Source organism: Marmota monax, unplaced genomic scaffold (genome assembly GCF_021218885.2).
Source record: "Marmota monax isolate L192 unplaced genomic scaffold, Marmota_monax_Labrador192_F-V1.1 WCK01_AAM20220418_F8-fsc00005, whole genome shotgun sequence".
Lineage (NCBI taxonomy): Eukaryota > Metazoa > Chordata > Mammalia > Rodentia > Sciuridae > Marmota > Marmota monax.
The window spans coordinates 23,912,398-23,930,495 of record NW_026692254.1 but is presented as its reverse complement, the minus strand read 5'-3'; the positions used below and the strand labels follow the sequence as shown (position 1 = coordinate 23,930,495).

At 36.0% G+C, this 18,098-nt stretch overlaps 1 protein-coding gene across 10 annotated transcripts in view; it reads right to left on the bottom strand.

The window, feature by feature from the left end:
• Akap13 (A-kinase anchoring protein 13) overlaps positions 1–18,098 on the bottom strand; it is a 353,536-nt gene that overhangs the window by 245,197 nt on the left and 90,241 nt on the right. The gene's annotated exons all lie outside the window — the stretch shown is intronic.

Sequence of the window (18,098 nt, the reverse complement as noted above, 5' to 3'; positions counted from 1 at the left end):
GTATAAATGTATTTAATATATTATACATACATAAGCATATATGAACTCACCCAGCTCTTTCTATTCTGTAAACTGCCTGAGGGCAGCGACCATATTTGTTTCATTCAGTGCTATATCAGTGCCTAAAAGAGTGTCTGGTTGTTTTAAGCACTCAATAAACTCTGGCTGAATGAATTACTAACTACAGTCTCTTTTTGTAAACAATCTACTTCTCTCTCTTCAATGAATCTTAGATAAGATGACTGGACAAAAAAAAATCAAAAGATTTATAATCTAATGCTAAGTGTAACAAATTTGTAGCTCAGTCCTTTAAAAGGTCACTTAAGCAGTGCATCTGTAATCCCAGTGGCTCAGCAGGCTGAGGCAGGAGGATCGTCAGTTCAAAGCCAGCCTCAGCAATTTAGCAAAGCACTTAGTAACTCAGTGAGATCCTGTCTCTAAATAAAATACAAAACAGGGCTGGGGATGTTGTTCAGTGGTTAGTGCCTCTGAGTTCAATCCCTGGTACAAAAGAAACAAAAAAGGTCACTTAAAACATAACTAAAAGTCAAAAGGACTACAGACAAGAAGAGAACATAACAGAATCACCCCTTTTATTTAACCTATGGGCTTTACCCATTTCTCGGAGATAAAATATATATATATATATTCAGATACACTCCCTGCCTACTCTAAACTGGCAGGCAAAGCCCTTTTACACAGCTTTTCTTAGAAAATGTCTCAAAGTACCTCATGCTGCATAAATAGGAATTGACTTGGAAACTTACTGACTTTTACCACAAACTACAGTCATTCCAGATACAGACTTAGGTTGATTTCACTGTTAGACAATATTAAACAAATTTACTTGATGTTTAAAGTTACTTTTTATTTCAAACAAGCTAATCTTTTGCCAGTAAAAGATACTGGCCAATGAAATTCCTATAATATATATATATATATATATATATATATATATATATATGCATACACACACACACACACACAGGATTGAAAATAAAAGCCCAGAGCATCCCTCTGCTCAGTACTAACACATAATGGTATTATTTTAAGTGAAAATAATAAAAAACACAATTCATATACTTCCAGGATCATAACTTTGCAACACTAATATATAGGCAAATTCTAACATTTCCAGGAGCTTTATTTGGTCCATTATGACAAAGCCAGCAGATGGCGCTCAACAGATTTCTGTTGAATTCTCTATTTAGTAAGAAAATTTTCTCCCTAACAAGGAACAACTTTTTCAGATGGAAAAGAAATCAAATTCAAAAAGTTTGAAAATCGGGCTGGGGATGTGGCTCAAGCGGTAGCACGCTCGCCTGGCATGCGTGCGGCCCGGGTTCGATCCTCAGCACCACATACAAACAAAGATGTTGTGTCCACTGAAAACTAAAAAAATAAAATAAATATTTAAAAAAAAAAAAAAAAAAAAAAAGTTTGAAAATCATGTAATATATGGTCCCTCAATGAAAAATGCTTCTTTAAAAGAAGAGATTTGTTTAAAGTTCTAAGAGTATATAATATGTAAGGTCTTTTTGTTTCAATATACAACTCTGCCTCAGTTTAGCAAAGCTAAATTAGCTTTGGAGAATGCTGGTTTTCCTGGTGGCTTTAAAAAAAAAAAAAAAAAAATTCCAGTCTCTCCCCCTCACCACTGTTTCACAACTCCCTGGAACTGCTAGAATAATTAAGTCAGCATTAAAAAGGAGACACTCAACCTTTTGTGACAGCACCAGATATTTGGTTGAAATGCAGACAACATAGGATTTTTATGAATTTTTGCTAAAATTTTTAGTGAAAGGCTGGAAGTTATTAGATAACATTAACCTCTCTTGGCTCCCCATTCCTACCTTCTTCCTTGTCTCCCCTACCAGAAAGCAGATATTAGAAGCTTATTCTCTGATAGTTGGTCACTGACTGAAAAGGAGACATATTCTGTCATTACACACTATATCACTTTGACATCTGTTCTCACCCATCTCTCATAGTTACTTACCAGCTTCCTTGATTATGTATCATTCTTGGTTCTCTTGGTTTTCCTCTAAAATCATCAATAAAGTTGGGTGGGCTGCAGCTTCTAGGATATTTGGTATGAAATGTATGTGCTACAAAGCACAGAAGTCTCCAAAACCTTTATCAAGTCACTCCCCTGAAACTCTTGGTTGGTCAAGAGGATAAAATCCTAACTCCTAAGCCTGCTCCTTCTATTTGTAGTGTACAAGGATACTCCATAACCTAGCCTAGTCCCTGCTTACCTCTCCAGCTTCATCTCCCTCATAAAACCCAAACCCTGTGCTATAATCATACCAAGCAGCTGACAGTTCAAGGACATACATTTTTGTTTGGGGGGATTTGAGAGGGGTAGGTTTCAATCCACATACTGGGGATTGAACGCTACTGCCAGTGCTTTACCACCAAACTATATTTCCAACCCTTTTTATTTTGGGACAGAGTCTTGGTAAGTTACCCAGGCTGGCCTCAAACTTGCAATCTTCCTGCCTCACCCTCTCAAGCTACTGGAATTACAGGTCAGCACCATTGCACCCAGCAAGGACATATTTAAGCCTCACTTTTATTACTTGTCTCATTGCTTGGCCATGCTTCCCCCTACCTGTTAGAACAAGATAGCAAAGCATGAAACAACACAATTCTCTCTATTTGAGTAGAAATCTGGATTCCTTCCTCAGGTGAAAAGTCTACTTACCTGACTTAACATATACTATGCCTGACCCACTGCATGTAGATCAAGGTTCCTCCAATTCTTTGAGCCTATCAGATTTAGGCAATGGAAAATGCTTAAGTAGGAACCAAGCAGGCCATATATAATCACCCCTCTTCAGATATCATTTCTACATTAGGATACAACATACTATTATTAGTATGGAAAAAAAGACACTCAAAGTTGGAAAGTGGGAAACAGCCAACTACATCAAAATTATGGAAGAAATTACAAATACAGAACAAGGAGGCATTGCTTGGTGGGGTTGGTCTAATACTGGAAGAAAACCACAGGCTTTGAAATAACATGAATCTGAATTTTTAAGCAAGTACTTCAAATACTTTTGGGAACCTGCTAGACTATAAATTCTATGAGGGTAAAAATTTTATCTATTACATACAGTCATATTTGAAATGCATAAAACAAAATGACTTACTCATCACATGGTTACAATGTGCCAACACTGTTTTAAATGTTTTACACAGAGATGGGGTCTGGCTCAGTGGTAGAGAGCTTGCCTAGCATGAGGCCCTAGATTTAACAAGTACTACTGCAAAAATAAGTAAATTAAAAACTAACAAAACAATAAAATGTTTGTTTTACACAGCATTTAATCCCCTAACACCTATATAAAGTATTAGCATTGTAACAAGGTATGGCGAGTACCTAGCAGACAGTATATTCCCTTCCATCCTCAATTAATCTATATTTCAGAAGCTCCTTCTTTATACCTCTCTTTATAATCTCTTCTAATAAAATGTACCATTTTTCAAATACAGCCAAATAAGGAATGACAAATTTTAATGTATTTCGGTTTTACTTAATTATGGGTAAAAGAATTTTTAAATGGATGGCAAACTGGCTTTATGAAATTCTTCTGAAAAAAAAAACTATACCCTATACTCAAAAGAGAATACAGGAACAGTAAATAACTTATCACATTAGTTTTAAAAGAAAATGTATAGGGGCTGGGATTATGGCTTAGCGGTAGAGCGCTCATCTAGCACGTGAGAGGCCCTGGGTTCGATCCTCAGCACCACATAATAAACAAAATAAAGGTATTATGTCCAACTACTTCTAAAAAACAAATATTAAAAAAAAGAAAATGTATAGTGTTTTCTTAAAACTGGTTACTCTTTCTATTTTATAACAATATGGGCATTAAGCAATACATTACTTAAAAAGGTAGTAAAGAAGGCAATTCTATCATTTCAGATAATAACAATTTTCTTATCTAAGATGATAAGAAAAAATGCTTTAAATAAATAATGCAGTTTTTTGAAGTTTTCCTTTGAAAGTTGAAATTTTTTAAGCTTTGTGAAAATCTATATAAGGTACATTATGCATTTCCAGGCTTTCTTAAGGACAGGAATATTAACCGAGCAACTGCAATGTACTAGGATCTTTATGTGTGAGGATAATAGTAACTGTTGAAAACTGAATGATACCTGTGAAGCACTGCCCAAAGTACCTGATACGTAGTAAGTATATAATAAAGATGAGCACTGTTGTTCTTTTTAACATCCAGTTTAATCCTCACAAAAACCCTGCAGTATGGGTACTACTCTGTTAAAACTTTTCAGATGAAGAATCAGGGCTCCTACAACTGGTTTTAGTAGTACTGAAAAAATTTTTAAAGCCTAGGTCCTTGCACTTTTCTCTGCATGTGGTCCCGAACCAGCAGTGTCACCTGGGAACTTACTAGAAATATAAATTCTTAGCTCTGCCCTAAACATAGTAAATCATAAATTCTGGGGGTGCAGCCCAACAAACTGTGTTTTAATAACCCTCCACATGATTCCAATGCATGTTCCAGTTTGAGAACCAGTGATCCTACAACAGTACAATCCATGTGCCAGTTATCACAAAGGTCTAGCATCTGGCCTAAATGGTTGCTCTTCCTCCCAACTGATTCCACTTTTCAACACCTTGTTCTGCCTAAATAATACCATCAAAGTCCTTATTTTACAAATCCTGAGCAATAGCCCACTTCCTTCTCACACCATCAGGGTTAAGAATAAGACAGTGCTTAGGCGCACACACACACTATTTCTTTTCCTAATTCTGACTTCCTTGAGCTGAGCCGATTTCCTCTACAACACTATTCTTCCATGATATTCTGCCTCGCCACAGGCCCAAAGAAACAGAGCTGATCAGAGACTGAAATCTCTGAAACCATGAGCCAAAAATAAATCTTTCCTCTTATTAAAAAAAAAAAAAAAAAGACACATAATAGCACTACATCATTAGGAACCTAGGCTTCTGGTTTAAATTCTAGCTCTGTCCCTTAGTAGGCTACAAGACCTCGGCAGATGACGTAAGTTCTCTGAAACTGTCCGTCTTGAAAATATAGGAAAAAGTTAAGTCATGAGGTTGTGAGTATGATTAAATGAGAACATGGAAGAACATATGGCATAGTGGATAAGTATTATCATGTATTAAATATATGGAGGCACTTATGATTATCGTTTTAATACAAAATATATTTCTCCCACCTTCTATTACATACACAGGCACATACATACATTATGGCAACTGAAAAATCAATACAACTACAATCAATACTCAACATAAGAACTAGGACTGAAATCTCAGAATACCATTTCTCAAAATACCCATTTTTTTCCTATAGTCAAGGAAAGAAACCATTTTTAATTCTGAGATTTATTAAGACATGGACAACACATCAATATACCAGATGTGGCAAAAATAAATTATATTTCACAGAGATCTGGAAAATGGGGATTTGTGGAGAAAAGACATTTGCTATAAGAAATATCTGTGGTAATAGTTTCTTAATATAATGCTGCCTGGGATCCTTAACCATACAGAATAGAACTAGGCAGTCAGCAAAACCTAGTAAGTTTTACTCAAAGTAGAAATTACGAATGCCAGAGGTGACTAAGGATTCTGTGTTCCTAACAGTAGGTTGAGATTGATCTCAATTCTGTGTTCCTAACAGTGGGTTGAGATTGTCTTTAACAAATTCAAGATGATGACAGAAATGGTAGGAAATAAGCCTACAACCAGATCGGTGGGTCTTATGAACCAAAAAAGGAATGTACCATCGCCTGAGCAGTAAGATAAAACTCACATTTCCTTCTGTGGACAGAACAAAGAGAGACAGCTGAGAATACCACCCTAGCTGCCAGATGTTTTGCACATCACATGGGGTCAGCTGTTAATCCAGAGTTTTGTGATGGGCTCCAAGGATGCACAAGAGCCAACAGCTTAAAAGAGTAAACAAACAACAAAATTCTGAGAGTATTAAGTGGATACCTTTTATGCTTAAGGGTAAGTACCCTAAGTTATGTTCTCACATAAAAGGATATAAAGGAAACAATCAGAATCTCTTGAGGAGAAACGTGTACAAATGAGAAAAAGTACTAAAAATGTGCATCACCAGCCCACTCATCAATAAGTAAATTTATACACCTTTCAGAAAATATTAATTTCTATGCCCCTGATGATATAAATACATTCTCAACATTCTATATGAATGGAGCTAATTTTGGACTTTCGAAGTATAACTTCAGTAACTTATACTTCTGAAGTATAACTTCATGAATCTAAGCTAACAGGCTGATCTTATGTGGTACAGCAAAATTTCAAAGAGGGCAAAGAAAATCTTTAACCTTATAATAAGTATACTAGAACATTAAACTATTAAGTCTTACCATCACAATTTCCCTTTGAGTAAAATAAGAAACTAATTCCTAATTTATAGATTTATCAAACCAGTAAAACAAGATTAGTATCATAAGAAGCACACACAGAGAATTCCAAGTAAATAACCCACACAAAATACAGAAGAATTAGACTATTTTGACTAAAATTCAAATTTTTTAATGGAGTGTCAGTCTGTTTCACTAGAGAGTCTCCTAAAATGTCAGAGCAGATGTCAAAGCAAAGTGGCACTCTGTCGCTGGTTTCTGGTCACAACATACTGCCCTTTCATTTCTGGAGTGATGAGCCAAAAAAGTCTTCCCTTTGGGGGTCATAAGCCCACAAACAAAGAAAGACCTCATCTTTGGCTAATCAGAAATTTATAAGCATCCACACATGGGGCAAACCACTTACTGAAGATGAAATTTAGTTCTAATTGGGACTGCTTAATTAAAAATAGTTAAGTGCCTATTATGTACAAGGTACTGTGATACAAACTTAAATGAAAAAAAAAGCAATAAAAATAATTCAAACCTGAAGTCTGTTTTAATCAGTCTTTTCATTGCTGTGACCAAAAGACCTGACAAGAATAGTTTTAAAGGAGAAAAAATTTATTTTGGGACTCATGGTTTCAGAGGTCTCATTCCATAGACAGCTGGCTCTACTTCTCTGGGTTTGAGGTGAGGCAGAACATTATGACAGAAGGGTATAATAGAGGAAAGCAGCTCAGGACTTCATACCAGGAAGTGGGACAGACCTCTGCTCAACCCAAAGGCATGCCCCCAGGGACCCATCTCCTCCAGCCACACCCTACCTACTACAGTTACCACCAAATTAATCCCTACCAGGAGATTAATGCACTGATTAGATGAATCCTCTCATAACCCAATCATTTCACCTCTAAACTTTCTTGCATTGACTCACAAAGAGATTGGGAGCAGGGGGCTCACATCTAAACCATAAGAAAGTCCCTGCCCTCAACATGCACACAACAGAGCCACATGTGGCAACTGAGTCCTTTGCAATCAAGGGACTGAATTTTTAATTTTACTTCATTTTAATTAAACAGCCATGTGTAGCTAGTGACCACCATATTGAACGTAGCAGTTCAACATAATCTCATCACCAGGTATCCTCCAATATAAGCTATCCATCCCAGTCAAGCCAGGTCCCTCAGCAACCCTGATAACACTATGTCTACATTTAACTCAAAAGACTGTGTTTCCTTTTCTGGCTCTGCGATTCCATCTCTCTACAGCCTATCTGGCTAGGATGGCAGAGCACTATCCTTCCCAAAGGCTTCCCAATCATTTCTGTCAATATATCATTCCTCTGCCTTCTATGAGCTTCACTACCTGCATAGTTTGTGTAGCACTTGAACAAGTATTGCTGGCACTGTCATTAACTACTCATCGGAGCCCTTGCCTCCCCAATGAAAGAATCTTTTTCTTTAGTATCTTCTTAATTTCTTCAATTTTCTTTAATTCACCTAATTGGTACTTCATAAAGACTTGTTCTGAATAAACCAAAGGTACAGAACATTACAATTCAATCTTCATTAGACAGCAAGTCTTTTTTTTCACTAAAAAGCTTAGAAAACATCAAATTATTATAAAAATCATGCTGTAAACATGCTCTGAAAAGTCTCTGACCTACATACTTTGTCTGTTCTACAAGTGCCAAGGAAAAGTAAGAAAATACTACTTACAGCTGGACATGATGGCACACACCTTAGGCTAAAGGCTCAGGAGGCTAAAGCAAAAGAATCACTAGTTTAGAGCCAGCCTCAGTAATGTGGTGAGGCCCTAAGTAACTTAGCAAGACCCTCTCAAAATGAAATATAAAAAGGGATCGGGGATGTGGCTCTGGTTAATAGCCCTTGGGTTCAATCCCCAGTACCAAAAAGAAAAGAAAATACTATTTACAAATGTAAAGCACATTAACTTGAAAGCAAGTTTCCGAAACTGATTAAGACGTCCAACAAAATTCCTTCTGCAATTTTTGCTCTGTAAAACTATCAAAAGCCAGATTGAGGAACACTTGACTTCCTTATTTCTGCTGGCACTAGTGACAAAGTGTTGTTGTTTAAATACAGGTCTTAGATTTGGCTGGACAGGGCCACCAGTCCACAAAATATTGGAGTAGACCCATGAGAAATGTATTGTTAACCCAGGTTGGTAATCCATTTAAGAGATCAGAAGGCTGATAATGCACTTTGTAGTCGCACAATGCAAACAAACAGCCAAATGAGAATCACAGATTATTTCAACTACAGCTACAGAAATAATACATTTCCTAAGAACAATGATAAAACTGTGAGATGACTAAACTGGTCCTCTTCTCTACAATCAGGAAACTGAGAACATTAAGCTCAGGCAACCTAAGTTCTACAGTTCTTTTAAAACACTAACTAATGCAAACTGTACTTATTCAGGAACATTTTTTTTTTCTTTAACTGATTAAAGTTTTACAGCCTCCTCCCTCTGAGCAAATATCTGCACTGGCATACTTATCTTCTAGCATCATCTGAGTTCTGAGGTTTGCTTTAATTAGCATGAGCAGACCACATTAATCTACCACACAAAGTCTAAGTCTTACCTGAGGCTGGAAACCTTAAGTCCAGAGTGGACAAGAATCCAGTGTGGTAGGGAGAAATAAAAAAAAACTGTTTTCCAAGATCTAAATGCAAGTGTAAGAGATATGCCTTTCTGATTTTCCTTTTTAAATGGGATTTTTAGCCATTCACAACATCTGAATCCTACCTCCACTGCAGCTGCTAGTGGCCCCCTCTCAATCTTCATTTCTCTGGATATAAAGTGGAAATATTAACCAAACCCTTTGTTTGCTGTTAGATTAAAACAAGCAATGTGTATTAAGTTGCTGGCTATAGTACATTGCCAAAAATAGGTTCTCAGGAAATACAAGTATCTTATTATACTTTTTCATTCCCTTAGAAAACAGAGAACAATAACACCATAAAGACTGATCCATATTCTAACAGCTACACTTAAAATCATTCATTAGAAATGGTTTTGTTTTGTGCTTTTTAAATAACGAAAGGTATCTAGTGCCAGAATTTTTTTTCTTACGATGTTCCTGTATTGTCAGGAAGTTTTTGCCTCCTTCCAAAAGCTGTAACATGCAAAAATATTCAGTACTAAGAGAAAAAAGAAGAAAGGAAGAGGAACATAATAAGCCAGCTCTGTTGAGGTTCTGGAAATTTGTTTTGTAATTGAAATGGCTCTTCCCCTTGAAAATCTAATAAACATGGGTTTTATCCCAAACATATGGCAGGTAATGATTATTAGCCCATATATTACATTGGAACATGTCTCAGAACAAAATTTATATCTTGCATCTGCATGTCTTATCAAATTAAAGTACTTTTTAAAGATGACTTTGCAGGGGGAAAATGCCTTTGGTTTTCCTGAGGGAGGCATAGACATAAGTTCATGTAGAAAAAATATTCTTTATAGACATAAAAAAGCAAGTTTCTAATTGAAGAATCTGAGATACGCACCCCAAATGTTTCCTCTTTCAATGTGTTCTTACAGTCATTTTGGTTAGGGGATCATAGATGTCTAATATAAACCATTAGGGTCAGTGTTAGGCCCAGTAATCTCCTCTAGAGTGCTCAAAGTTGCATGTGACGTTAACCACAAGGTATCCATAGACCATTGCAACACTTTGAAAACCAGTAAAGAATATTATTCTAATACAGAAAAGGCATCAAAGAACCTGTGCAGAAGCTGCACTTTACATGAGAAATGTCTTCCTGTTCCATGATCTTGACATGACTCTCACTGGTCCAGAGCTAACAATTCACCATCCTCTTGAGGAAGCTCTAAGCATAAATATGAAATATCCAATCATATTTTATAACTATTACTGACTTCCCTAAGTCAAAAATTACAATACATATTTTATTCTATTTCTCCCACTTAAAAGAGTAATTTCAAATAATAATCACAAACTACTCTATGTGTCTACAGCCTACAAAGACATTCTAATCCTTACCTGTCCAGTCCAACAAGGAGCTCTCTTTTCAAACATTACTCCCTTCTTCACCTTGCTACATTTTTTCCTCTTGGGCCATTTATTCCATAACTTACACTGTAACTACTCTGTGCATACAGTCTGAATCTTAAATTCAGACCAATTCATTAGTTGTCTTGGCCTACCTCCTGCACATTGGGCAGACTAATTATCCGTAAGTTCTGCCATCTAACCTTATAATCATAGCCCCTTTGAAACTATAAACCAATCCTTCAATCTCCTTGTTGCTCACTTTCCCCAATCTTCCAGAAAATTGGGCTCACCCATCTCCAAAACACAGTGACACCTATGACTCATCAAATTTTTCACCCAGGCTGACCTCTCTCACAAAGTCCATTCCCACTTGTAGAGTTGACTGTAGGACATTCACTTGGGTGCAAAGTGGTGGTAGGACAGAAGTGACTCACCAGTATAGAAAGTATGGGATTCATCCAAATCTTCTCTAATTCTTGAGAACTACTGTCTCCTTGTACCTTTAACCTATCATAAGAGACATCAAATCCCTTTCCTCCTCCTTTGGAAGTCTAAAAATCTTCCTTCCTTTTCAGCTGTTAGTCTGGGGGAGGATATATTTACTGCTGCTAGTGTGGTTACTAGGTCCGGAAGTGCTTAGTGTGTGGGAGTAGTGGCAGGGCCTATTTAGTTTGTTCTCTAACTACCAACCTTTCCTTCATGTACCTGAATCTTTCTTTTATCAAACAGCACTCCTCATCCCTTCTCTCCTTGGGGAAAACACTATCCTAACGTTTTAGAGCCAAAGGATACATATACTGTTCATAAAATATATTAGCAGTCACATGGTTTACTGCAAACAAGTAGTTCAGATCCCAAGTCCCATAAGGACTAATGTTAATAATGACTCAGGAGTCAAGATACAGGCACAGTTTCTAGCATGTTTTTCAACTAAGTGTTTCCTTGTTAGCAACATCTTCAATCACTTTTCCTTGTTAGCAACATCTTCAATCACTTTTCCTTGTTAGCAACATCTTCAATCACAACGGTGACATCACTGAAATTCTGGGCATACACAGGGTAAATTAATAAATAAAAGCCAAGAACAAGTGAGCAATTTGAAAGGGAACTGACTAAAGAAGAAGTGAATTGACTAAAATATTAGCTTTATCTCTCCTGCTTTTCATTCACTCACCATATCAATGCTTACTGAGTGCTCACTACATCCATATTAAATACAGTTGTGATAGTTCAGATGGAAATTACATCTGTTTATAAACCATGTATAGCTACAAAGGTAGAGACAATGTTTTGCTCAAATCTCAAGCAATTCATTACTCATAATGAGCTCTCTGCTGAAGTTAGCCCTTTTACCTATTTTCAAAGACATAACTTACAGAGAACAAGGGTGTCCCATTTTAGGATAATCCAATATGTAAAAGGTGCTTCCAAACTAGAGAAAACATTAGAGGGACAAAATGAGCACTCACTCACACCATCTCCTTAAAATATCCAATTCCTCTCAAACAGATAAATTTATGTATTCAACATCACCTTAACCAACTGACCAAAGTCAACATCTCCAATAATTAGACAAGAATATGTTAAGTGTCGGGGCAGGGGTTGTAGGTCAGTGGTCAAGCACTTGCCTAGCACATGAGGCACTAGATTCAACCCTTAGAACCTCATAAAAATAAATGAGTAAAATAAAGGTATTTTTAAAAAGAATGTTAAGTGTCCTCAGGTTATACACCAATGAGGACATAATTTATGCAGTACTTTTGCCAAAACCAGGAAAAAAAAAAAAAACCCAAACTCCTACAAAACAACTTGCTTATATTCTTCACAAGTGTCTATATCATGAAAGACAAAGAAAAACAGAAATTATTATGGATTAAGAGTCTAAAGAGAGGAATTGTTACTGATTAAGAAACTACAGAGATATAAATACAATGTGTAATTCTGGATTAAATTCTGGATTGGGTAGGATGTAAAAGATGTTTTATAAAAGATATTACTGGGATACAGAAATTCAGAGATAGGCTTCCACAAGAGTATGACATCAGTGTTACAATTCCAGTTTTTGTTAACTGTACGGATTGTGAAAGAGGCCCTAGTTCTTAGAAAATAAAGCTGAAACACAGGTCATGGGGTATAATGTATACAACTTTCAAATGACTCAAAAACATAAAAATACATAATATAGATAATGATAAGCAAATATGAATGTTAGTTACTGGAATGATTAGAGATAAAATTATGTTCTTCTTACCATTTATCTGTAAGCCTAAACTTATTTCAAGTAAGTTTTTAAGATTTTTAAAAACAGGTAACATGGAAGATTAAATCTGAGGTACTTACAAGAAAAAAGTCTAAAATGATATTAACATTTTCATTTTTTATGGAATTGCTGTGAACTTATAGTAAGACAGTTTGGAAAATGGATTTGAGAGGTCCAATTTTGGTTAGACCCCGCCCCTTGTCATTTATTAAGTGAGCCGTCTTGAGCTTATGTTTCCTCAAATGACAACACAGCTTCCTCTACCTTCACAACTTTACGTAAAACTCAAATGACATAAAGTATGAAAATGAGCTTTTTAAACTATTGGATACTATTCAAACATGAGCTCTTGTTATTACAGGTTGTCTCCTGAAAGATTATAGAGATGCAAAAGAAGTTTACATACCATCAGGTAAAGTATTCAGGGAAAACCAAGAGCAAATTAGTGAAATGGACCAATAACAAATTATAAAAATATGGTGGGGTTTTCATCCCCAAAATAATACTTTTAGCAAAGGAAGAATATAAAAACAAAGCCAACTTTTTTTTTAAATCAAACTCAGGTAAGTGATAGCCATCTCCACTAAAAGATATTTCTCAATTAAAGGATATCTACTTATATCTGAAACATGGAGCTTAAAAATTACTAAAAAGATCTAAAACTATTTTTCCTCAAGAATCCAGGCAGCCCAGCAGATACACATTAGGATAAATGATATCTCTAAGAGGTCTGACTTAACCCCAAGCCGCTAGGGCCATTAAAGCTTTCGAAGCATACACCAAATGTAAGGAAAGGTGGACCCAAGGGAGAGTCAACCATCTGTGAAATTCTATAAGATATAACTTTTCCCTTATTTCCTAAGTCTCCAACTTCATTCTGGAGGAGAAAACAGGCCCAGCCCGTCTTTGTCCTCACTAAGACCCAGTCACTATTCTTTCTGTCCCTCAAACACATCAAGTTGGTACTCACTTTAGAGCTTTTGCATTTTATTCCCTTGAGGCAGAATAATGCCAACATTTTCACAATGATAGCTCCTCCCAGTCACTCAGGTTTCACCTTTTATGGCATGTCCCTCCCCTCAGAAGCCTCCCCTCACCATCTACCTAAAACAAAATAGCTCTAGCCACCATCACATCCTCTGGTTTTATTTATTTTCATAGACCTTTTATTCCTGTTAGGTTTTCTAAGTCATCTGCCCCTGCACACTGTAATGCAAGTACCATAAGAGAAGGGACTGTATGTTTTGTTCATGGGTAAATCGTTAGCATCCAGAACAGGACTTGGCATAAAGAGGACACCTGAATGTCAGAATTCCCCAGCTCCAGCCCAAAATTCACATCTAATCCTTACACGTGAGTGAGATTAATTGACTCTTAGGAATAAAATATTAAAGGCTCAAATGCAACTAAGGTTTCTGGAATTCCTCTTCTCCTGACTTAACTTTGCCTTCTTTCCCATTCTCCACTAATTATAATTCCATCTACTCTTTTATCTTAAAGAGCTTATTTATTCTCACAGTAAGAAGTACCAATTTTTAGAGATGATGTGTACTATCCCTATTTTAAACCCAACATCCTTGCCCCACAATTCCAAGCCCAAATCTCTTGCTATCCAGAGGACACTCGTGTGTTCTTTGTTTAAAGAACAAGTTCACCACTGCCTCCCTATGCCTGATAATGGCATCAGCTGTCACTCATTCAAAATTTTCTGTCAACTGTCATTCAGTCTGTCTTCTCTTTCACTCCCCATTTCTAATGAAGTGTTCAGTCCTTTTTTAAAAATATTTCTTTCATCTGCCACTGTCTTTCCATTTTCAACTCATTAACTTATGTACACCAACACACAAAAAGGGGTATTACTAAGCTTTTCAGAGGTTTTACCACCACCACCCAATGGAACCTTATAAATCCACCTGGCAATAATCAATATTTCTGTGGAGGCTGTTAGAAATACCTGACCTAGTAATATAACTACACACTGCCTAACACAAAGGCTGTACTCAAGGAATAAGAACTGATAAGACAAGAAACAAAGGCATAGTCACGTTGCGCTCCTGGTTGTCAAAAGTTCTAAGCCAGCCAGGCATGGTGGCACACACCTGTAATCCCAGCAGCTTGGGAGGCTGAGGCAGGAGGATTGCAAGTTCAAAGCCAGTCTCAGCAACTTAACGAGGCACTTGGCAACTCAGTGAGACCCTGTATCTAATAAAATAGTTTTTAAAAGGGCTGGGGATATGACTCAGTGGTTAAGTGTCCCTGGGTTCAATCCCTAGTACACCCCCCCCCCAGAAAAAAGTTCTAAGCCATCCCACTGTGAACATTTCACTAAAAAAAAAAAAAAAAAATCATTAAAGGAGTTTCATTTAAACATTCAACAGTACATACTTCCACCTGCACAGTATAGAAACTTTCTTACAACTGCAACTTATTCCGGATGCATCTTTATTTAAAGACTGATTAAAATATTTATTTGGAATCCAGCCTATTTTTTTCTTAACTTGTAGAAATAAGTTCTTAGGATTATGTGTTTTTCATATTTAGTAGCAGTTTTCTCTCTCCTACCAATGATGCTCACCCCTAGTTGATCCCAAATATGAACTAAAAGAAAAACTTCAACATAATCTTGCCATTCCTTTGATCATTGTCTGTTTTTACAGGTGCAGAGAACTGTACCTCCAGTTCAACAAACTCACCTATAACTAGTATTTTTCTTCACCAAAACAGCATAAATCACTATGATTTGACTCAGTTAATTGAGAATACAATATACTGTCACTTCCCTTTTTAAAAGAAGGATAACAAACTACCCTACTTATTACTAATAATAAATGTATTTGAAACCTGAAGTTTAAGCGATTCTTCAGTAAAGTCTGTTCAGTTCACTTCAACACATAATTATATACGAAGCAAGGCTGAACCTTGCTTCCCTAGCAGAATGAAACTTGTATAAGCTTAACAAGGTTTACATTGGTTTCTATGACTAATTTTAGAAAACACAGACTCAAATCACAATTTTACCACCAGTGAGCTATGCCTTTTATCACAACACATTCAGACCTCATCTCCTCATCTCTAAGATGGAACGGGGCTGAAGCAGATAATATCAAAGGTTTTTATTAACTCTATAGTTCTAGTAGACTCCAAGAAGGAAAGATCAGGAGGCTTCTAACTCATCTTTCTGCCTCTACCCTCTTCTTCCCAATTATCCTTCATACTACCACCAATAATTGTTCCCAAACTACTACAGAATAGTTTTCTGTTACTGTTACAAAAACACACCACCACCAACTCAGTAGCTTTAAAGAACTCACATAGATATTGTACAAGTCTGAAAGTCAGATGGCTAAAATGACTTTTACTGGACTAAAAACCAGGTTATTAGCAGGGCTATGTTCCTTCTGAAGTTTCTAGAGAGAAAAAGTGTTATCTGCTTTTTCCAGTTTCTAGAGGCTGTAATTCCTGGGCTCATGGTTCCTTTCTTCACCTTCAAATTCAGCAGTGTGGCATCTTCAAATCTCTGAAACTGACCCCAACTCTCTTCACACCCTCTTTTACTTATAAGAATCCCAATGATTACAATGGATCACCAGGATAATCTTCCATCTTAAGATCCATAATTTAATCAATAAGAAGATCCTTTTACAGTACAAGGTAAATACATTCAGTTTCTGGGAATTAAGATGCGGACTATAAAATCCCTAGATGAAGACACAGGAGTCAATCTCTGTGAACTTGGTTTCTGCAAAGAACTCTTAGATAGGATACCAAAAGTATAAGTGATAAATAAATAATAATCTGGGCATTATCAAAATGGAAATTTTTTAAAATATTTTTTTAGTTCTAGATGGACACAATATATTTATTTATGTGGTGCTGAGGATCGAACCCAGTGCCTCACATGTGCAAGGCCGGTGCTCTACCACTGAGCTACAGCCCTAGCCAAAATGGAAACTTTTTGAACTTCAAAGAACATCACTAAGAAAGTAAAATGACAGCCCACAGAACAGCACATTTTGCAAATCACAAACCAGATAAGGAACTTGAGCCCAGACTATACAAAGAATCCTTATAACTCAATAATAAAAGACAAACCAATTTTTAAATGGGCAAGGAATCTGAATAGATATTTCTTTAAAGCAAGAAATATTTCTTTCAGCAAGCACATGAAAAAAGTGATCAAAATCATTAGCCATTTGGGTAATGCAAATCAAAACTACAATAAGTTTTACCACACCCACCAACAGGGCTACAATCCAAAAGTCAGACAATAAAAACATTGGCAAAGATAGAAATGGAAAGTCTCATGCACTGCTGATGAGAATGTAAAATACAACAGCCACCATGGAAAACAGTTTGGCAATTTCTCAATATATTAAACAGAGTTATCATATAACTAAACAATTTTACTCTTAGTGTGTATACCCAAGAAAAATAAAAATGTATTCCTATACAACAACACTATTCATAACAATAAAAAGTGGAAAGGACTCAAATGAACAATAACTAGAATGGATAAACAAAGGGTGGTATAGATAGATACACATCAGATTATTCATCAATAAAAAATATCAACACAAGCTCTAAAATAGTTAAAACTTGAAAGCATGCTGTTAAAAAGACAGTCACAAAAGGTAACATATAGTTGACTCCAACTACATGAAGTTTGTAGAATAGATAAATCAATAAAGATAAGTAAATAAGTGGTTGCCAAGCGCTGGGAGGAGTGGGAAGTGAACTGCTAATGAGTATGACATTTCTTTAGGGGTGATAAAAATGTCCTAAAGTTAAGATAATGATCATAATGGCACAAACGGAAATGTAGACTGAGCATCCCTAATCTAAATAAAATCCAAACTGCTTTTCCAAAACACAAAACTTTTTGAGCACCAATATGATGCCACAGTAGAAAACTCCACACCTGAAAATGTCACACAAAATTATTTAAAATTAATTTGGGGCTGTGTGTCGAATATGTACATAAAACAAATTGATTTCATGTTTAGACTTGGGTCCTAAGATAGCTCATTATATATACACAGATATTTCAAAAATCAGAAAAAATTCAAAACATGAAACACTTCTGGTCCCAAGTATTTCAGACAAGGGATTCTCTACCTGTATATAAAAAACCAATTAATTATACTTTTGAAAGGGAGAATATATGATATGTGAATCAACGAAGATGCTCTAGAAAAATCTAAGGCATTCAATTCACATGAAAACTAACTGATGAACATATATCATTCCCAAGTAATCAGGAAAGAAAATAAATACATAAAATATTTTCTAAGAGCATGTATTTTTCTTTATATGTTAAAATTAACAAAATCAACTATGCATAAGAATTATATGAATGACTCATGTTGGAAAAAAATAACTACTATAAACAGCAATGGTTAAAAATAATTAAATACATAATGA